The sequence below is a fragment of the Anabrus simplex genome, chromosome 5 (genome assembly GCF_040414725.1).
Source record: "Anabrus simplex isolate iqAnaSimp1 chromosome 5, ASM4041472v1, whole genome shotgun sequence".
NCBI classification, from domain to species: Eukaryota; Metazoa; Arthropoda; class Insecta; order Orthoptera; family Tettigoniidae; genus Anabrus; species Anabrus simplex.
The window spans coordinates 29,518,191-29,535,773 of record NC_090269.1 but is presented as its reverse complement, the minus strand read 5'-3'; the positions used below and the strand labels follow the sequence as shown (position 1 = coordinate 29,535,773).

General features: G+C 38.3%; 1 protein-coding gene across 1 annotated transcript in view; it reads left to right on the top strand.

Annotated features, from left to right (window-relative positions):
- The window catches only part of casp (Fas associated factor casp), a 267,208-nt gene that overhangs the window by 190,694 nt on the left and 58,931 nt on the right, over positions 1-17,583 (top strand). The gene's annotated exons all lie outside the window — the stretch shown is intronic.

The following is a 17,583-nucleotide window of genomic DNA, read 5'->3' as shown; positions in this document are numbered from 1 at the left end:
GTATTTCCTATTGATGACATTTCTTTCGGTCCCCGCCAAAGCATCCTAACCAGTTTTGGCTGCATAATACGCCATGACAAATGCTTTTACATCTAGAAGCCAGCACTCAAACCTAGGAGCCAGGTAATTTTTTTAGTACTCGCATCATTAACATACTGGCATCCAGCCTTCTGAAAAATAAAATATGATAGTAATAGCAATAGATATTGTGATTTTATAGTTTTATACATTACAGCAGATTACCACAAAATGTGAGGATAGCAGGACACTGAACTAAATAAGCATCTATGCTCTCAACATACGGAAATAAATTCCACGAGAGTACGTTCTGTTTCACTTCACAGTAACTACTCTGTTAGAATAATCAATTTAATAGCACGAGATTAGATTTTGGTAGGAAAGGAGCATCGCAGGATATTATTTGTGTAATGTACATGAGAAGTATGTTCGAGTAATTTCTATGTCGGTAATACTTTCTTTCCGAGAGGTTTCCTCAACACCCAAACATTTGTACGTAATATTAATTGTTCTTCTATTGCTTATATAATGCGGACTTGATTATTATTTCAAATGGTAATAATATCAAGTCAGTAATCGCCCATACTTACTTACCAAGATCCCCGCGTTACCCAACCTCATTCTCTTGTTCGACCGAGTTTGATAAATCGTATGCGCTTAGCAATAGTTTAATGACACCAAACCATAAAGTAAATATATAAAGGGGAGATTATACTCAGCTCAAAAATGAAGGCGCCAAAGAAATAATTTTATGCGCCAAGGCAACCTGGCACCCGGGATTTGTCGTGCCCTGCTGTATAATATTCTTTGAAAACATTGAATATCAAGTAGACCAACAATTAAATGTCGCCAGTTCATGACCTTCCTATAGAGTATAAGTTCTGAAACGCATTGTGGACTACAAATTAATCAAAATTGTGACTGGTAACAGTTTTAATTATTTAATAACACATCTCTGTGGTTGAATTTCTGTATAAAACTGCAGGTGCTGTGGCACTGATCATGGTATCAACATTCACGTAACAGAATGAATTGGCTGCTTGGTATAGGCTGTTAAGCTCTAAGTTTGCATTCAAGAAATAGTGGGTTAAGTTCTTCTGCACATACTTGAGATGTATCATTGATCGCTATTAAAGGTTAGAGAAGGTCCACCTATTCAATACCATTAGTTTAATATAGTGTGCATACCAGCCAACTTTTCCGATTTAGGCCGGAGACTCCCGATTTTCAACAGTTTTTCCCGCCTCCCGATTGTTCTATTATTTCTCCCGATTTTAGCTTATTTTTTTTGGTGAACTTTAAATATTTGTTTTCAAATCCCGCCATTTCAGCTTTGTACGCAAGAAGTCATTTGCTCACTGCAGCTTTCAAATGAAATATCGACGTTTATTAATATGAGAAATGCGCACGAATGTGCGATGTTTATTGAAACCTGTATATTGATTGTCAATCTCTTGTTCTCGCATACTGTGTTCGTGTTCGTTCACATCAATCTAGCCGATTCTAGAGACTAGTGCTAAGTTCGGAGTCTTTTTTTAAATAATTTAGTGACAGAATTTGAAGGATAGTGACTTTTCTAGAGATTTTAGGAGCCATTCGGAGACAATTCTTATGAATTTTAATTTATTACTTGATAAAAATAACATAGCCAACTGCCGTAGCTGTGTTGAAAGACCGGATCTCATGAGATCTCTGAAGTTAAACAACATTGGGCGTGGTCAATATTTCGATGGGTTGCCATGCGCTGTTGGTAGGAGTGGAAAGGAACCAGCCACTCTACCGTACGTAAACTCCAGCTCAGGCACACCTCTGCAGAGGTTCGGACGTGCCTTTAGACAGTATATACCCTTACCTTACTAAAATAACGTAGCGCTTCACATAATCACGTGAGCACGTGGTGCAGTATATTCTATGCATTTGCTAAGTAATGGTATCTTAGTGCATGGCTGATTCACATGTGTGGAGCATGAGTTCATACTATTTTCGGAGGACATCAAGAGCTGTATATAGGATAATATCTTTTGTTTATTTCCACCTATTCAATACATTACAAGAAATTGGCATTTACTTTAAAACATTATTCAGATGAGACATGTTTCGCCTCTCACTGTGAGGCATCTTCAGTCATTATCAAAAACCTTATTATTTTACCAGGCATCTGGTTAAAGATATTCAAAAAAGTGTTTGATGATTATAAGAGAGGTAAGATTTACGTTAGTTATAAACATGTTCATGAAGTAACTAAAAATCTAATATATTGATAAAAACATATGTAGTTCTTTGTTGAATAGGACTTGTTTGATTGTACTATAGTAAAAGAAGGTGGCTTGAAGCCGTAGTCATTAGTAGATGTCTAATACATAGTGGAAGGCATAAAATATCAGTTCTATGAGAATATACATTACATTCAAATGATACTAAAAACTAGTGGATTCAAAGGTAGTACATATAAAATGTTCAATGAAATAACTATAGATCTAATAAAATGATAAACACATATGTAGTCCTTTGTTAATTAGGACGTCGTAAGATTGTACGGCTTAAAGCCGTAGACATTAATAGATGTCTAATACATAGTGGAAGGCATATGAAATCAGTTCAATGAGAATATATAATACAAACAATTGATACATAAAAACTGGTAGATTCATAAGAGGTACATTTAAAAATGAAGGTGTCATGTGACTATAACTGCTTTAAGCCATCAACTGTCTTTTATAGTCACATGACGCCTTCATTTTTAAATGTACCTCTTATGAATCTACCAGTTTTTATGTATCAATTGTTTGTATTATATATTCTCATTGAACTGATTTCATATGCCTTCCACTATGTATTAGACATCTACTAATGACTACGGCTTCAAGCCACCTTCTTTTACTATAGTACAATCAAACAAGTCCTATTCAACAAAGAACTACATATGTTTTTATCAATATATTAGATTTTTAGTTACTTCATGAACATGTTTATAACTAACGTAAATCTTACCTCTCTTATAATCATCAAACACTTTTTTGAATATCTTTAACCAGATGCCTGGTAAAATAATAAGGTTTTTGATAATGACTGAAGATGCCTCACAGTGAGAGGCGAAACATGTCTCATCTGAATAATGTTTTAAAGTAAATGCCAATTTCTTGTAATGTATTGAATAGGTGGAAATAAACAAAAGATATTATCCTATATACAGTTTATGAAACTTTCAATACGGACGAAAAATGATTTTCATCACTTGTAATAATGGACATCAAGAGGCCGATCACGTCACTCACATACTTCCTGTGAGGGAATAGAGATGTGCAATTTTTAACCTTGTAGCCTTGTATAGCAACAGTCGTATTTTGAGTCAATAAGTGTTATAATATACCAATAGTACTCTTGTATTGTGCAAGACTTGTAGACTAAGCAGTTTTCGCCAATTGTATCTCTTGATTCCTCCCGATTTTTCCTGATTTTCATATCCAAATCTGCTTTTTGGTTTGTAAAGTTGGCAGATATGTAATTGGCACTAGTTTCGACCCTACATACACTATGTGCTCAAAAGTATACGGACACCCCCAAAAACATACGTTTTTAATCTTAGGTGTATTGTGCTGGCCACCTACTGCTAGGTACTCCATAGCAGCGACCTCGGTAGTCATTCGACATTGTTAGAGAGCAGAATGGGGCACTCCGCGTAACTCACGGACTTCGAACGTGGTCAGGTGATTGGGTGTCACTTGTGTCAGAAGTCTGTATGCGAGATTTCCACACTCCTAAACATCCGTAGGTCCACTGTTTCTGATGCGATAGTGAAGTGGAAATGTGAAGGGACACATACAGTGTGAAAGCGTACAGGCTGACCTCGTCTGTTGACTGGCAGAGACCGCCGACAGTTGAAGAGGGTTGTAAAGTATAATAGGCAGGCATCTATCCAGACCATCACACAGGAATTCCAAACTGCATCAGGATCCACTCCAAGTACTATGACCAGTTCGGCGGGAGGTGAGGAACTTGGATTTCATGGTTGAGCGGCTGCCCATAAGCCACACATCATGCAGGTCAATGCCAAACGATGCCTCGCTTGGTGTTAGGAGCGTAAACATTGGACGATTGAACAGTGGAAAAACTTTGTGTGGAGTGACGAATCACGGTACACAATGTGGCGATCGATGGCAGGGTGTGGGTATAGCAAATGCCCGGTGAACGTCATCTGCCAGTGTGTGTAGTGCCGACAGTAAAATTCGGAGGCAGTGGTATTATGGTGTGGTCGTGCGTTTCATGGAGGGGGCTTGCACCCCTTGTTGTTTTGCGTGGCACTATCACAGCACAGTCCTACATTGATGTTTTCAGCACCTTTTTGCTTCTCACTGTTGAAGAGCACTTCGGGGGTGGCGATTGCATCTTTCAACATGATCGAGCACCTATTCATAATGCACGGCCTGTGGTGGAGTGGTTACACGACAGTAACATCCCTGTAAGGGACTGGCCTGCACAGAGTCCCGACCTGAATCCTATAGAACACCTTTGGGATGTTTTGGAACGCCGTGCCAGGCCTCACCGACTGATATCGCTACCTCTCCTCAGTGCAGTGCTTCGTGAAGAATGGGCTGCCATTCCCCAAGCAACCTTCCAGCACCTGATTGAACGTATGCCTGCGAGAGTGGAAGCTGTCATCAAAGCTAAGGGTGGGCCAACACCATATTGAATGCCAGCATTACTGATGGAGGGTGCCACAAACTTGTACATCATGTTCAGCCAGGTGTCCAGATACTTTAGATCACGTAGTGTACATTGAGTAATTTTCAGCCATGATCTAATTGGAAACATATGTTTACATACAACCAATAATAAAGAATATAATTTAGTATGTCTTAATTTAAAATCAAATTCTAATGAATGAAAATGAAAACCTACAACCTGTTTTCCAGTCATTGACCAGATCAGGATGGGATGTATGAAGCCCCCATCTTGCTGCGAGGATAGAAATTGTGCCGGCTGCCATGGCCTGTTGCACTCTTCTGAGGCAATGATTAATGACTGACAGATGAAATGAAATTATAATGGAGGGTGTTGCTGGAATGAAAGATGACGGGCAAAACCGGAGCACCTGGAAAAAATCCTGTCCCGCCTCTGCTTTGTCCAGTACAAATCTCACATGGAGTGATCAGCATTTGAACCACAGAACCCAGCGGTGAGAGGCCGACGCGCTGCCGCCTAAGCCATGGAGGCTACTTGATGAAGTCTGACTACAATTTTAAAATTGAGACCAAAACGATACATCAGAACTGCTGCAGTTGGTGTTGAACCATGTCATCGCTCTTATTGTATAGTAACCAAATGTTCTTGAGTCTATCTGGGAGTTGATATTCTTTATCTGTATAGTTGAGCCATTTGAGTTTTAAATTATGTCTTGTTGAATAATAACATCAGTAATGGTTTATATGTAGCTTGAAGGGGAACGTTCACATCTTCAATAAGTATTCCTTTTCATCAGATGTAGTGATCTATTTTTTAATTTGGTTTGAAGAGAATGTCTGAAATTAAAATATTTGAAGTAAATTATTGAGAAATGAAGGGAAGATTGAGATTAATATACAGCTATATGAGACTCACCTCTGTGTTTCTTATAAATTTCGTGCCCTTGGCATGGACACCAACATCAGACTGACTATTAAGAGGGAGCAGGAGTATACCTTATGTTGGCAAGAGTTGGAAGAGGGATGTGTGGGGAGGGGTGGGTAGGTACGGGTGAAGTAATTGGTGGACTTCACGTGTTTTTTTTTTTTCCTTTGTACTTTGCATATATAGGAATAATAATATCAAATAGAATATTAGGTTTTTCATTGATTTTTCATTAAGATTATGGTTAGGGTTAAAGTACCGTTCTAAATGAATGTAAGAGTTCTCCAATATATTGAGCATGGTACCCATCTTATCCACTTTCAGTATGCTTAAATCTTGGTCAATTGATGTAAAATTATGTTTTAAGTCTGTCGTGTTGTGCCGTGGCAGAGAAACGATTGTATCTTGAAGCATTGACATGTTCCATGTATCTTATTGAAAAATCATGTCCTATTTGTCCTACATATGTACTTTAACGGCTATTGCGTTGTAGTTTGTAGACACCTGATTTAGAAAATTTATGTTTGATTGATAGTATATGTATTAAATTGGAAAATTTGTTATTACAGTATTAGTTTTAATATTTGTTGGTTATGTTTCTTGAAAATATTAGTAATTTGTTATGTGTTTTCACTATTGAACGTTAAGGAGGAATTTACATGAAGTAATGGTATAAAGTACAGCTACTAGCAAGAAGTTTTCAGCATCTCAAATTTTACCCTGTACCAGTACATTATCTCCTCGACATCATTTTTTGAAAAAGTCTGTGATTTTCTTCTGAACACTCCCAGACTCAAACAAATATTCAAGGTAGTCAGCAACTACTGCACTTGAATTTAACACAGATTTTGGCACATCACTTCATGACGGAAGCAAATCCTGAAGACTACGTGCCATGTTTGTTGCCTGCTCAAAAGTCAAACTCTGTTGAACACTTTGAGGCATATCTTCCTCTTCCACCTCATCATCACACGGATTCCTATCACTTATAATATCTGCCACAACCTCTTCTTCAGTGATTTCCTTTTCCACTAACATATCACAGTCCACGTTAACATAATCAGTAACATTTATACTTGTTGGCACATCCAACTTTTCACACAAATGCTTCCAGTTCTCCTCTGTTTCTGTATCTAACTCTTCACTTTTTGCGATGTTGTCCTCTCCATAATCCACTCCAGCTTTTCTAAAGCAGTTCCTGATTACCTCTTCTTTCAGTGATCTCCATGCAGCACTGAACATCTGCATTGCTTCCAATAAGTTGACATTAATATCTCTCTCTGAGGCAGTGTTACATAGCATACACCGGACCACACAAGCTCGGTAATGCCGCCTCACCATGTGAATTATCCCCTGATCCAGTGGCTGCAGAACTGAGGTAGTATTTGGAGGCAAAAATAAAACTTTCACATGCTCCAAATGGTGAGGTACACAAGTGTGAGAGAAGCAGTTGTCTAGGATGAGAAGAATTCTCCTACTTTCAGCCTTCACCCAACGTTCCAGGCACAACAACCACTCTTAGAAGATCACTGATGCCATCCATGCCTTTTTGTTGTGCCTATATTGACAGGGAAGATGTTGTACTCCCTTGAAGCACCTTGGCTTCCCAAACTTCCCAATTATGAGAGGCTTCAGTTTATCCGTCCCTGTGGAGTTGGTGCACAAAAGAGCCGTTATCCGTTCTTTTGAGTTTTTGCCCCTAAAACACCTATTTCCCTTGAATTCAGAGGTTTTATTTGGCATTAATTTGTAGAATAATGCAGTCTCATTTGCATTCTAAATATCCACCGGCGAATATTCCTTCAACGCAGCTAATAGTGTGTCCATCCGCCATGAAGATGCAACTTCCTTTGGGACACTGTTTTCTTCACCATTTACGACCTTGTGGGAAATGCCATATCTTTCCCAGAACCTATGAAGCCAACCAATACTCCCCATAAATTCCAGAAATCCAAACTAACTTGCAAAGGATCGTGCACGCTCGCATAACAGTGGGCCATTGACAGGAATGTTTCTGGTCTGCATTTTGACAAACCACGTATAAACGGGTTTGTCCACCTCCTCATAGTCAGCTGTCCTCATCTTCCTTCGTTGTGGGCGAAGGCCATCAGCATCAATTTATCTGCTCTATCTTACTTTTCTGTTTTAGAAAAGTAGATAGTGTTGAAGGACTGATGCCATACTTCTTCGCTATTTCTCTTTTTTTTCTTCCACCTTTCTCCATTTCCCGAAGTATTTCATATTTTTCTTTCAAAGAAAACTGCTTTCACTTCTTTTGATCCATATTGGCGAAAGAGTTAACTGGCACACTAATACACACTTTGTGTCACGAACAAAAGAAAATTGGCTTTAATTTGTTTTTTATGTATAAGAAATTAATCCTGCATACAGTAGAACCTCAGTAATTCGAAATCGGTTATTTCAGAATCTTGCCTAATTAAAGATCTCGTTCCTGGAAACATGAGGTATGGTTTTGCATGTTATTTCAGTTGTTTAATTCGAAATGCTGATAATTCATAATTCAAAAAACACTGTCGGCCCCATTACCGAAATTCAGACTTTTAATTCAAAACTGCCTTTACATTTTAAAAAAATAGTATTTTACAGAGTACCGGTAACTTAAATTCTAAATTTATCCGCATCATGGTAGAACGCGTCTTCCGGAACGTGTAGGGTAGCTTTCTGTACTTTCACTCACTTCGGTGTGTGTACAGTGTGCTTCATATTTGCTAGGTTCGATTGAAATTGTAATTCTTTTTTATTCAGCGTTTTAAGGAACGCCACAAATATCACGTCGCAGGCAGTTTGCGGAGAAGGAGAATCCGCGAACACTGGCCAACCCGACAGTTGGCGAGGTGGTGGTGGTGGTGGTGGTGGTGGTGGTGGTGGTGGTGGTGGTGGTGGTGGTGGTGGTGGTGGTGGTCACTGTTTTACAAATTTAGACACCGCCCTAACACAACACTCTTAAAAGATATTTCCAAACCAGCTGCTTACACCACATTCACATTCAATACAAATACCTATAGTATAGCTAATGTCTTCAAAAAACACAATACCATGATTTCTTTTCGAACTAATAATAGAAACCTTGAATTATTACATAACTCCCACTCCTTAAATAGAACAAGTGTCTTTTCTAAATCAGGCGTATACCGTTTTAAGTGCCACAACTGTAATTCTTCTTACATAGGTCAAACTGGTCGCAACTTCAAAATTAGGTACTTTGAACACGTTAATGCAATAAAGCACAACAGATTTTCGGCAGTGGGACAACACATACATGACACAAAACATGCTTTCACTACAATAAACCAGGATATTGAAATTCTCAGCACTCTAAATAAAGGCCCTCTCCTAGACATCACCGAAAACTGTTTTATATACCTTGACCAGTTTTTCAATCCAAATCTTAATCTGAATGATATTTCTGAGAAACCCAATGCCCTTTTCGATTTTCTCATCTCCTTTTTAAATAACCTGAAGTCAACGAATAAGGAATCAGTCTTTCACAATTTACACAATACCCTCTCATGCCACTTCCCCCTTCCGCAACACCCCCCTTGATCCTCCTTAGTTCCCCCCTCCCCACCCAAGGGGCTCTGAACTTCGGAGCGTGGGTTGGCGACCACGGGGCCCTTAGCTGAGTCCTGGCATTGCTTCCACTTACTTGTGCCAGGCACCTCACTTTCATCTATCCCGTCCGACCTCCCTTGGTCAACTCTTGTTCCTTTCCGACCCCGACGCTTTTAGGTTTCCGAGGGCTAGGGAGTCTTTCATTTTCACGCCCTTCGTGGCCCTTGTCTTCCTTTGGCGGATATCTTCATTTTTCGAAGTATCGGATCCCTTCCATTTTTCTTTCCTTCCCACCCTCCATCCCCCAGGGGCTCTGAACTTCGGAGCGTGGGTTGGCGACCACGGGGCCCTTAGCTGAGTCCTGGCATTGCTTCCACTTACTTGTGCCAGGCTCCTCACTTTCATCTATCCTGTCCGACCTCCCTTGGTCAACTCTTGTTCTTTTCCGACCCCGATGCTATTAGGTTTGCGAGGGCTAGGGAGTCTTTCATTTTCACGCCCTTCGTGGCCCTTGCCTTCCTTTAACAGATATCTTCATTTTTCGAAGTGTCGGTTCTCTTCCTCTTTTTTCCTCGAATTAGTGTTATATAAAGGATTGTTGCCCAATTGTATTTCCTCTAATAACAATAACCACCATCACCACCCTCTAATAAACGTTCCCCGCCCCCTTTCTCTATTTATCATTTCTTTATCAATTACTACGGCAAGTTGTTTCGAGTTGAACCTCGTATTTCTTTCATTATTTCTTCCTATTTTTTAATATATTTTTATTTGGCTTTATTCTTTTTTAACGTTTTAAATTGTTTTAAAACCTATATATCCACTTTGAATTTGACGAAATTAAATCCTACACTGTTTTCCTAAGACTTCATTCACGTCACCTTTTACTCTTCGGCCGGAGAAACAAATGCCTACAAGACCTGCCTAGCAACGACTTTACATAAGTGCATACTTGATCTGCTTATGAACTTCAACTATATTTGTTTTCGGCGCAAGATAGTGATGTTCTGTTTACTCTCTTGACTGTGATTATTGTGTTTTGAACATTAACTGAATTGCTACGATATGATACAATGTTAATATTTTGCCTGTGTTCAATATATTAGTTGTTTTAAGATCTTCGCTAATTGGCTGATGATGACACTTGAAATATGTTGAAACCGGTCCCGATAAACAGGTTGTAACTACTTTTTAGTTCAACTTACTACGGAGTATTGAAAGGTGGATCCTTCCCTATAATATTGTACATCTTCTTATTTCTCTATTCAATACGGAAAAATCATGAAGTTTTTAACTTTAAATAATCAATTCATACGCATCAAACGATATTGCCAATGCCAATGAAACTGTATTGTTTCCTTTAGTGCCGAGCCCAAACAGACATGATTTTAAAGGAGAGAACTGCCAGCCGAGTTGGGGTACTGTCTTGCAAAGCACGCGGAAGCGAGAGACTTTATTCCCTCGTCATAGGAAACTTTGATAAGCCACGATGTTTAATGGGCATCGGGCACTTTCTGTGCAAGTACAGGGCACATAAAATGCATGCAATACAATAATCCAATGAATAAAGCACTTGCACACGAGAACCAGCATAATTTCTCCTTGTCTTTGAATCATGCTTTGTTTTTCTTTCGTTGCGTGAGGTTATATTTGTCAGCGAGTTATCCGAGTGTATTATCCGAACACTGTAAATGCACCTTGTTGGATACATTTTGGAAATACTTTTTTCCATGACACTTGAAAGGTTTAAACTGTGAATCAAGGTTAATTGCATCCAGTAACGGGTCTTAGAATATTTTGTGAAGCAGCAAGGGTTGGCATTTCTGAATTAAGAGTTGACGGTTAATTCGAAGTTCGATTTTTGCGTCCCAACGACTTCAAATTAACAAGGCTTTACTGTAATGACATTCAGTACCGGTACACCACAACTGAATAAGATGATCTTCACGTGCTGTTGGGTAGGCAACCCGCTTATCAGAATTGTGATGTGTTTGCTTACTATCCTGCTGATTCGTAATCAGGTAGTTTCACCTGTGTGTTGTACAGAGTGTGCCGTCTGGTATTAGCTGCATAGAAAAATGTTGTGCGATATACGTGGCGATTAAAACAGGATGAATTTCAATTATATTTTGAAGAAAAAGGCTACATTTTAATAGTTACACTGAAAGTTTGAAATTTGTTACAATTAAATATTTTAACACATTAAATAGGGAAAAGGGAAGGGGCCTAAAAATAATTTTGCTATTCTGAACTTTTCGTTAAAGTGGCGTTCGTTACAATGACAATTTACTGTAATATGTATTGATATAGTTTAGGCATCATGAGATAGCTTTGAAATTTTGGAGGTGTTTTGCAAGGAAACGAGAAATAAATCGACCATACATATAGACTCCATACTATTAACACACTAGTAACCTTCAATAAAATGGTGACATATGGTGAGATACGGAAAGCTGTGAATGAAGATGGTAAATATGCAAAGATATGCAATAAGAGATTATTGTGGAAAAATGCTGCTGGGTTCCTTTTCTTCTTCTGTATTATTGTCCATTGTTTCTTTCTGCTGCCTGTATTCATTTTTACCTTTTGCTTTTCCTATGTTTACATGGCTTTCTTCTTATCCTATACTCCCCACGTCAAGACTGAAGATCTGTCAAGTTTTCCTCTCTCTGACTGCTGATGCTTACTGTCCTGATTAAAAACCAGGAAGCAGAAATGAGCTCATTGGGAGTTATGAAGAAATGAGTGAACTGGGATTGATGAGGAAAGAGCCTGTCTAGGTGAAGAAGGCAATGTACGGTATATACATATTGAGATTGTCCTTGTCCTTTTGTGTTTTCATGTTTGTCCTTGTCTCCTCTTTCTTTTTCTTCATTTTCTCACACTGACCTGGCAATGTGTTTATCCTGTTACGTGTTCCTTTTCATGTTTCTGTCCAGCTCCATAGCTGAATTGTTAGCGCACTGGCCTTCAGCCCAGGAGGTCCCCGGTTCGATTCCCAGCCGGGTCAGGGATTTTAACCTTAATTTGTTCATTCATCTGGCCGAAGGACTGGATTTTTGTGTTGTCATCAGCGTTAGAAATCATTTTAGGTAGGGCCCCATCCTTGCTGACATGCAGGTAGTCTGTAGGCCGTCTACTAGAAAAAAGACCTGCACCAATCTTCTCTGGAGGTCATATGCCATTATTATATTCATGTTTATCTCTGTATATACAAGTGTCCTATTTATTTTGACCACCCACAATAACTCCCTACCAGAACTCAAAATGAAAAAGTGGTTCATCAACTGGTAGGGGAAAATAATTCTTCTGGGCAGTCGGCCATATAGCATTATTTATTAGTGAGATATGAGTACTAACATAAGTTTTCTAAATGGCACTATTTACTTATTCATCAGAAGTTCAATGAAGCTCATGAAAACCTATAAGAAATGTATCACAGTGTATAAATTTCATAACATGAACATTAAATACAACACAGAAAATGGGATCTCTACTGTTGGTTTGTAGTACTATCCATATGGGTCCCGCGAGGGCTAGAACATCTATGTTAGATGTTCATTGTGATGACCATTCGCTGTGATACACAAGTTCAGTTGCTGGATGAATGACAACACTGATTCTTCCAGTGTTGCCTGCTGAGGAGCATTACAAACACACATGCAATATGCAATATATTCCTGCATGTTCTCTGAAGTTGTGCACTATCTCGATAGTGCCTTCGAGTTATCCCCAAAGAAAGAAGACCCAGTGCTTAAGGTTAAGAGACCAAGCATGCCACTTATATGGTCCTCTACAACCAATCCTCCTTCCAGGATATGGTTAGTCCAAAACATGACACGTATACACAACATTGTTTGCTGGGTATGCGTCATTCTGGTACCACATTATCATTCTATTCCTTAGAGCTATCTTCTTGAGAAGACCAGGGAGAATTGTCTTTATGAAGGTGGCATACTCCCTGTTGTTTTGGTTACCATTCAAGAAACGAGGCCCTATAACCTTATTGCCGACCGTCCCATACCAGATGTTAACTGATGGCCCACTTGAGAAAGACATCGTGGGTTCTTGACGACCCAATAATGCATGTTCTCCGTATTCACTTGGCCAAAGTTTGATAACGAAGTACGCCCATCCTGTGTCCAGGATGGGTCACGCAAAAAGAAATCCCGACCAGTTTCTCAGGGTGCTTAATCATTTTTTTACGTGGGATCCAAGGTATCGACGATATGCTAATAAATATCTTATCTGTCATTAATAATGGTGGACGTCTCCGTCCGACGTATTCTAACCCCTTAATTCTAATTTGCCTTATGTTACCATCGAAATTATAAATAGCGCCTCAAATTCATCTAAACTACCTCATTTATTCAAAAATGTAAAGTTGTGGATAATAAAAAGTGAAATTAAGGAATTGAAATTCTGAAATCGATTAATTAAATCTGCTCTAAAAGCTTAAAACATCATTGATCACAGTCATCTCCTTTGTCTATCTTACAAAACATCATCATTGAAATGAACTAATATTTCACTTTCATTTAATATTAGTAAAAAAAAATCGATAAAATAAATGCATATCTGCATGGGAAATTAATGGTTAAGTTAAGCTATTATAATCATTTAGGTGCATCAGTTTCGTCAGTATCATTATTCTTTTCTCTTCTTAGGACAAGACCTATGCTTTATGTTTATCCTCGAAGTATCATAAATTAAGCTTCAGAAAAATGATAAGTTTCATATTCAATAGCAAACATGTGCTAATAGTCATTTTAAATCATAATATCAACCAGCATTATATCATATGATAAGTTAATTTCCAACCTAGATCAATCATAAAACGTAAACAACCAACTAGATTCACAAGTGTGTCTGAAATTCAGTATGTGACCTCGTGTGATTTAATTAAATATGTAGGGAACATCATTTTCTAAGATATTATGTGACATCTATTCATTTGAAATTGAAATGAAAATGAAAATGAAAACCTACAACCTGTTTTCCAGTCATTGACCGGGTCAGGGATGGAATGAATGAAGCAGATATAGGCTGTTAGTACGATGGGGTCGCCACTCCCAAAGTGATTTATTAATGACTGATAGATGCTATGAAATGAGAATGGAGAGTGTTGCTGGAATGAAAGATGACAGGGAAAACCGGAGTACCCGGAGAAAAACCTGTCCCGCCTCCGCTTTGTCCAGCACAAATCTCACATGGAGTGACCAGGATTTGAACCACGGTATCCAGCAGTGAGAGGCCGACGCGCTGCCGTCTGAGCCACGGAGGCTTCATTTGAAATTATCTGTAGAAAATAGTAATGTCTATCCATGTCAACTAATGTACCATGCGAGTTGGCCATGCGGTTAGGAGTGCGCAGCTTTGAGCTTGCCACTTCCTTCCCATTCCTAGGCCTTTCCTGCCCCATCATCGCCATAAGACCTATCTGTGTCGGTGCGATGTAAAGCAAATAGCAAACAAAAAAAAATAGACTAACGTATCCCATAATTAACATTTAAGAAATATGACTTTATAGTAGAAATACTAAGTTAAAAATGAACAATTTAATGAATAACTCTACTCATAAAGATTCATTTGGATGGTCTAATACTGCAATAACATCTTATACATGTCACAGTAAGTCAGCGCCATCCTGGGATATGCATTCTCGATTAATGAAACAGTGTCACTGTATCATAGCCTGTGTCAATACTATCATCTTACTTGTCAAATATACCATTTACTTCTGTTATATCATCGTAGCAGTATATATATTCTTTCAATTCATTCCTCATTACTTTCATATAACTCCCATTTCATATCGCATCTCTTCCCATTCTTTCAAGTCTTCTTCATATACAACTTAGTCTGATGCATAAATAACTTCATTCTCAATTATTCACGTCATTGGATCAATATCTTCATAGTTAACATTAACATGTCTTCCGTTCATTGTTGTTTTTTTTGCTAGTTGCTTTACGTCGCACCGACACAGATAGGTCTTATGGCGACAAAGGGATAGGAAATAGCTAGGAGTGGGAAGGAAGCGGCCGTGGCCTTAATTAAGGTACAGCCCCAGCATTTGCCTGGTGTGAAAATGGGAAACCACGGAAAACCATTTTCAGGGTTGTCGATAGTGGGGTTCGAACCTACTATCTCTCGAATACTGGATACTGGCCGCACTTAAGCGACTGCAGCTATCGAGCTCGGTCGGTTCGTTGTTATATCCATATCTAACCTTATTCTGATTTATTATGGCAATGTATAACCTGCATATAATAACAAATTGTTCAGTATTTTATCGAAGTTCCTAAAGTATTCTACTCCTAAGCACTTCACACATTACATGGCATAATCTGTTGGGATTCTTTGGTTTTATTGAAATGATATTGTCACACTATTATCTCGCATTCCCTAACTGGAGTTAATCTTGTTTCTTAGGAAGACTACCTATCTCCTCATACATATTGACACAATAAATAAATCACTCGCGAGAATCTAACACAACTTAAATTATTTTGAAGATAGTAGCGACCTAACATTTACTTTTCAACTACAAATGGTGTATATTTCATTTTATCTAGTAATTGTATACATATATTTATGAAACTTATCTTTTTCCTTCTGCTTCCGGGATTATATCATCTTTCGATTGTCATCTGCAGCTCTGGTTGATGATGATCCTACTCTGCTGGCCATCGAGATGTCATCTGGGATTGTGGTTCCTCTTTGCTGTCATCTCAGCTCGGTATTATCTGGACAGTCTGCCCCAAGGTCTTCTGAGAAATTCATAGCAGTCTTGTCTTGCACAATTGAAAAATAAAAATACATAGATGAAATCAGTTGTAACATTTTGTTACTATCAAAGCCTTCTAACATAATTTTATCAATGAGAATCAATTTTAAATTGCTTTGTATCGTTTCAATCTTTATCAGATTCCCAGTATGTCTGCTATTGTCTTAGCTTTTTATGTCGTACAGGATTGTTTAATGACTTAATATATTGACGTTGCATTATATTGAATTCTTTCTCTTAGGGTCAAAGTCGTCTTTGCCGTCTTCAATTTTCTGTTAATCTATTCTTGCCATTTTCAATTTAAATGATGCGTATATTAAATTATTATTATTATATTTTATGCATTATTTGATATATCAACGCTATAAGCCTTCTTTCTTTCGTAGACTCATTTCTATTTCAATAGTTTTAAGACTTATATCTAGCTTCTCGACCAGATTGCATTCGCTTTCTTTGATAGCTTGTTCTTTTTTTTTATTTCAGTAGTGCTAGCTTTAACAATTCGACTTCATATTTTGTCTTTGCCACTGCCATTATGATCTTGACCATTTTGACTTCGCATTATACCGTATCTCCTTGACATTTTATTAAATTTACGCATTGTGTTTAATTTCGTTACCAGTAATGGCTTTCATCTCAACTCGATTGATTGTTATTCCTGGGACAGTGAAATGGCTCAGAAGTTTCACCAGTAAATATTACATCTGAAAGAAAGGTCTGGTTGGCACTAATTTAATACTTTTCCCATTTACATGATTCTGGAAATCATTCCCTTGCAATTCTTGGTGTAAGTGTTCATGATAGAGGGATGGAACTAGGATGCTTAAGAATGTGATGTGTACTCTTTTTCGGAATGGCATTTTCGGCTTCAAATTGGCATGTGCTGATGTGTGGATGAACTGGTACAGCAACGTAAACTGCAACCTCAGCAGCTTCATCTGTATGAATTCTACAGCAATTCCATTTCTCTGAGTTAAAATTGCCCGTTTCATTCACAATGAGATGGGAAAATATCTGTAGGTGGTGGGATCTTGCTAGGGTCTGACTAGCATTATGCCTACCCTCAACAGAAGGAAAGACAAATGAGCAGACCAAGCTGTTGATAATGGTAAAAATATAACAGAGAGAGAGAGAGCACACGCATGCACTGCTTTTTTTTTTTTCAGTACAACTCACTTGAATTTACTGAAGTGTATAGAAAATAATACGAACACATTCATCTGCTAGTTTACATTCTCCATAGATGAAGAGTACCCCTACATCAGATGCAGAGCATTGATATACTGTGCTGTGCCATGCAGCACAATTATCCCACAAGGCATCAAATAACGGGATTTTTATGAACCATACGGAGTCCCAATTTCTGCTTTAATTTTTATTTTTTAAATACATTCTTGAATAGGTCTTGATGAGCTTTATTGAACTTTTGGCATATGAAAACATAATGAAAATTCACAGCCTGTTTCGTCACTTGACCGGGTCAGGAATGGAATGAATGAAGCCCCCATCTAGCGGTGAGGATAGGAATTATGCCGGCTGCCGAAGCCTGTCACACTTCTCTGGAGCAATGATTGATGAATGGCATCATAGTTCCA